This window comes from Pipra filicauda, unplaced genomic scaffold, assembly GCF_003945595.2.
Source record: "Pipra filicauda isolate LSUMZ 115617 unplaced genomic scaffold, ASM394559v2 scaffold177_size2800117_pilon, whole genome shotgun sequence".
NCBI classification, from domain to species: Eukaryota; Metazoa; Chordata; class Aves; order Passeriformes; family Pipridae; genus Pipra; species Pipra filicauda.
In genome coordinates, this window is record NW_024104284.1 from 2628557 (window position 1) to 2634571 (window position 6015).

The window sequence follows — 6015 nt, forward strand, 5'->3', positions numbered from 1 at the left end:
GTTTACATGCAGCTTGCCTTGCATGTATATGGAAACAGCAGTTGAAATGATGTTTTCTTTGTCTATCTGAGCTGTATATGCATAAGGTTCAACAGAAGCCATTAATAAAGTAAAAAAATAAAAATATAAAAGTAATTAAGGAGGGCAAGCAGTTTTGTGCTCTTAATTAATCCATAAAAAAAAAAATACAATGCCAGTTCCCTTCTGATTGTGTCCCTGACTCATTGTTGAGCTGCAGCAGCTGAAGGTCCTTTCTATAAGGTGCATGAGAAGCACATAATCTGTGTTCACGCTGACATTATCCGTGATGAGACCAGATGGTGTAACCCAACCAGTGTTTGTGTGGCCATAAACTAAAAAAAAAAAAAGCTTTCTTTTTTTTCCTTGCAATGTAGCAGTCTGCATTGGACTCACTTCTTGTTAAGCAGAGGAATAAACAACAGTACTTGAGGCTTGCATGCATTTCCTCTCAGTATTTTGAAAGTCCAGAAAGCTGCTAGAATCAGGTAGACAGCTGATAGGGCTTGAGTTTGACGAGATTATGACACCTGGACCAATTTAGAAGTAGCCTTGATCAGAAGCGTGCACAGAGCTGTTACTGTGAAAAGCTTGTGTCTAAACATACAAGAAGAGCAAGAGTGAGTGGGAAGGTAAATATGGCAAGTATAAATTCCTTGTCTAGATTTGCAAAGCCGTACATCCACTTTTACGTGTCATTTTCAAAGGCGTTTTTTACTTAAGTCTTAATTTTATGGGAGCACGGAGCTTCTAAGGTTTACAGACCAGATTGTCGTGCCCTAATTTGTGAGGAATAGAGATAGCAGTAGATGGAAAGTAGGTGAAAAGTTGTGGGTCTAGCTAGCTGGAGCACACTGTGCTCTGCAATAATGTGTATGACAGATTTGCTGAGGCCTGCTTATTAACTTTATCTTTCCCTTTAGCTGATGTTAGACAAAGAGGTGTAAGGTTGTGCTTAGGCAGTTTATAAGATGTGCTGAGAAAGTCAAAAGCATGAAGAAAAATCCCAAACAAAATATATTGGGTTTTGTTCCCTCCTTTCTTTATAAAGAAATTTTTAGTTTTGGTGCAGTACCAAGTCATAAAGTCAGGCACTCAAAACTCAGGAAATTCCAGAAGCCAGAGTTCTTACAATACTGTTAACTCCCTCTACTGCTAACTCACTCATGTGGCACTTCAATAGCCTTTTTATTTCTGTTTTTCTTCCTAAATTACAATCATGGTGCTTTATTTAATGTGAAGTTAAAAATGTTGCACCATAAAATAGTTAAGCTGTAGAGGAAGCCGCTGGTTGTTTCCCCTGCTGGCTGAGGCATTCACCTTACAGAAATTGAAGTCCTTCTCCCCCACTTTGTATTGAAATAGGTAAAACTCAGAAGTGGAGACAAAAACTCCTCCCTTGTAAATATGTACCCTATGCAGTAGGTTGCAGAGTCAGGTTTCCTTTTTCTCAGCACGAAACATTTCTGTCTCTGCAGAAATCAGAGGTCATGTTTTTGACAAAAAGTAGTGTGAAAATGTGGAAGGCCGAGACTGCCAGTCATTCAGAAACTTGATGGAGACCAGGGCCTGCCACACAGTTTCCTCTACTAGCTATGTTAAAAGCCAGCAGTTAGTAAATGCTGAGCTCTTGGTAAGAATGTCTTTGGGTACATAACACAGGTTTGGTGAAAGGGAAGGAATTCTATATAAATAAATCAGAGAAGAAACTGTCCAGAGAAGCTTCATCACTATTTCTTCTGGTCTAGCTCTCTGTGGCTTTTCTGTGGATGGAGAGAGGCTTTTGGGTTGCTATTTCACAGGACATATTCGTTATAACTCACTTCAACTATTTAACTGAAATCAATGGAGGGAAGAATATCTGTCTTTGTTAAATACATGATGAAGCCAGCTTCCTCATACAGATATTTAAGTTGGACCACTGTTCAGAAAGGTATTGTGAAAGCATGTGTTTTGAACTGTGTAACTCTACTCAAACACCTTGTCACAAGCGTAGACACCAAACGAGAAAAATTCAAACTAGAGGTCTGGATTGCACCCCAGGGCCAGAGGCAGTAAAAATAGAAAGACCTGTTGTTTGGATTTTTAGGTCTTTGAATAGAAAGAGTTCCAGAGACAAAGATCTCACAGGGAGTCTGTACCAGACGCTTTTTGTCCAAATCTTGCGCCTTAAGAATTTTGCACACTTCCATTGTGCTGAATTACAGACAGCTCTAAAACACAGAGGTAGAATCCAATAGAAGTTAGAGAGGAAACAAAATTGGCCAATGTTGCAGTAATGGAGGTATCCAGATTTCAGTTTCTAATAGAGAGCCAGATTCAGATCTGGTATGAGTCATTGTTACAAAAAATGTAGTTGTGCATCTACTTATGTTGGATCTGAATTTGATTTTAAAGTCATTATGCCATGAATCACATTTTACGACTTTGCCTTGACAAGTTTTGTTTTGATCAACCTATTTGTTACAGAGACAATGAAAGCTGCACAATACCTTTCTGAAACAAAGGATATATGCAGAACTTGAACTTTTAAAAACTGTTTAAGCTTTTAATATGGGCAGCACATACTGAATCAAAAATTATGGAATATGGAGTTATTTTTGGAATAAAGAATTCTTTTAAAATAAGTCCAAGAATGTATGTTTAGGACTTATCCCAGAACAGCATCATAAATTTTTTATTTCTTGGATTTGAAAGAGAACCAAAAAGCTATAGCTGACTTCATTTTTCTGTTGTTAACAGCAAACTGTAACTGCAATACAAGGAAGCTCCAGCCGAGAAAAAGATAACAGATTTCTCTTTTATGTATATATTTTATTAACAGAAAATAACTGTGCTTAGTTAATTTTCTTAGGTAAATCATACTGGATAAGAGTTCTGTCCTTTCTTGTGTGTTATGAGAATTATCAGGGTCTTTTTTCTACAAAGGAAAAGATGAAAATATTTCCAAAGTGGCTGGCAGAACAGCAGCACTGGCAACATCAGCTGAGACTGCAGTTCCACATCCATAGTAACCCATGGAAGTGGAAGTCCAGCAGCAACTGAAAGTAGTTCATTGCAATCCAACAGCCTTCTATGAGAAAGAAGGAGAAGGAAACCAAGTTTTGAACCCAGCACAAGTGGCTGTGCTTAAAACCAGAAATCCCTCAAACTGGTTGCACAGATGAATACCTAACATGTCTCTAGCATCTCTATCTAATGAAATGGAATGAGAGAATACCTTGGTGTTTACACAGGCTTCTGATACTAATCTGTATCAGTTGGCAGTGCAGGAGTAATGTACTGGAGAAAGCTTACATATTGAATTCTGGAATCAGGAAAAGGTTTGTATCTTGTGCTTATATTTGTGTAGAAAATGGATTAAAAATATATTTATGAAGAAAAGCATGCTCATATCTTGGTCTCAGCAAGAATTAGTTCTGAAATGCAGTCTTTAGCCTCACGTATCACACTGGCACGCTTCAGCACCATTGTGTCATTGGAGAGAAAAGTGATAGGGTAGATAGTGGTGGAGACTCAGAAGGAGGACTTGAAATGGTTAAGTTACATTTACAGGCTGATAACCCTAAGGTTTAGGCTTTGTTTGGTTTTGTTAGTTTGTTGGCTTTTAATAATAAATAAATCTACACCTGATAGAGTGCTACACTGCAAGGTGTGCGTTACTGTCATGAGGGAGATGCAATCACAAGATGTTGTCTGTTGATGAACGAGTAGAGAGTTTACTTACTGTGAGTGAAGGTTTATCTGAACACCTCTGTTAGGGTTGCAGTATGCAAAGAAACAAGCTTTATTATTACATGGTTCATTGAATCATTCAATAATGATTCTGTTTAATGTACTTCAATCACAGCTTAAAATGCAAATTCAAGATAGCAGTGATTTCCCTGTTTACTTCTATTAATTTATTAGGTATTAACAAATTTTCTGCTTTTACATGTATTATAATTAATCTTACTACACAACCTTGCCTCAAAAGTAGTTTTGTTCTGCCACACTGCAGTCCTTCATCTTGTGTTTGTTTGTACAGGACTGGTTCTAATCTGGGTTGTTTGCCGTATAACCTGCAGTTCCCCAGGCTCCTGCTGGCTGTGGGCACTTTGTGTAGTGTTGCATCTTAGAATCATAGAATCATTTAGGTTGGAAAAAACCTTTAAGATCATTGAGTCCAACTGTTAACCCAGCACTGCCAATTCTACCACTAAACCAGGTCCCTAAGTGTCACATCTACATGTCTTGTAAAAACCTAAAGGGATGGTGACTCAACCACTTCCCTAGGCAGCCTGTTCCAGTGTTCCAGTGCTTGACCACCCTTTCCATGAAGAAATTTTTCCTAATATCCAATTAAGCCTTCTCTGGTGGAACTTGAGGTCATTTCCTCTCATCCTATTGTTGTTACCTGGGAGAAGAGACCAACCCCCACCTTGCTTTGCTATGACCCCCTTTCAGGCAGTTGTAGAGAGCAATAAGGTCCCCCCTGAACCTCCAGGCTGAACAACCCCAGCTCCCTCAGCCGCTCCTCATAGGACTTTGCTCCAGACCCTTCATCAGCTTCACTGTTCTTTGGACATGCTCCAGCACCTCAGTGTCCTTCTTGTAGTGAGGGTCCCAGAACTTGACACAGGATTCAAGGTGCAGCCTCACCAGTGCTGAGTAAAGAGGGACAGTCACTTCCCTAGTCCTGCTGGCCACATGATTTCTGATACAAGCCAGGATGCCATTGGCATTCTTGCCCACCTTGCTTGCTTGTTGAACTTAAAAAACAAGGAATTTATCAAGCTTTATATGCCCTAAGCATGGGTGTTGGTATTAATAGCTTCTTGGTATTAGCTGTAATTGCTATGACATACTTTTGGTATTGTCTAGCTAGTCTAATTTTCAGAACCTCTAAGAACTTACAGCTCCCACCTAATTCAATAGGACTGTGCGCAGTTAGAATGTCTGAATCAGGTCCACAGTTGATGTCCATATTATTATATGTAATATGGTCTCTGTAGACAGGTAAGGTTTAGAAGCAGGTCCTTTTCAAATGTAAAATTCCTTAAACCGATTGCATATATGGGCATATCTGAGATAGCACAGAATGACAGTGGTCAGACTGGTAGATTGGCTATTTATCCAAAGGCAGATGTTTCACTTCAAAAAAATTTGTATAGAATTTTATTTCTTTTATAGTGCACTAACGTTTTCTGTGGTTTACCTTTTGAGACTCATATTCAGACAATCTAAAGATGAGATTGCACCTTTGCCAGGTAATTCATTGGGTACCAACTGAAAATTTCTTATTCACTCAACTCATTTGAATGGTCTAATTCGGTTCAATGAGACTTCTGAAGAAGTATTTTAAAATACATAGCATTTCAGTCATACTACCACTGTTCCAGAAAATCAGCAGGTAGAAAGCTGAACAGAAGTGCAAGTGCTTACTTCTATAGTTTGTACATCAGGACTTTTCGCTTCTGTACTTGTGAAGAAATATTGAACACAGCATGGATTATAAAAAAAAAAAAAAAAAGAGCTAGTTAGCTGTTTGGGAACATAAATTGACTCCTTCCTCAAGCTGGAGAAAAGGCCATAAGTACCTACATGTGTTATTTAGTATTTTCCTTTGTGCTACATGGGAGACAGCTACATTTCACATGAGTGCAAATGGTGGAATTTTCCTTTCTAGCCCAGACATGCCAAATGTTTACAGGGTTTACATGCCTACAGTTTAATTTTTGCTAATGAAGTGCTTCATCGAAAGGAGTTCAGTACAAGTACATGGTTTATGGTCAGTAGTGTTTGGGTAAGACATTTGCATAATTTTCTCAAGTGGCAATGACTCCATACTGTTTGCCTAAGTAGCTTTAAGAAAACGTTAGATGATTTTCCAAATTGTAGTACCTCTGTTTGAATATGGACCTTGATGGCCATGTGTAAAACAGGGAGCTTTTATATGTGATAAATTATTTTTCCTTTAGTCTTTGGAGTCTGAATGATATGGTGTATATAAAGGAA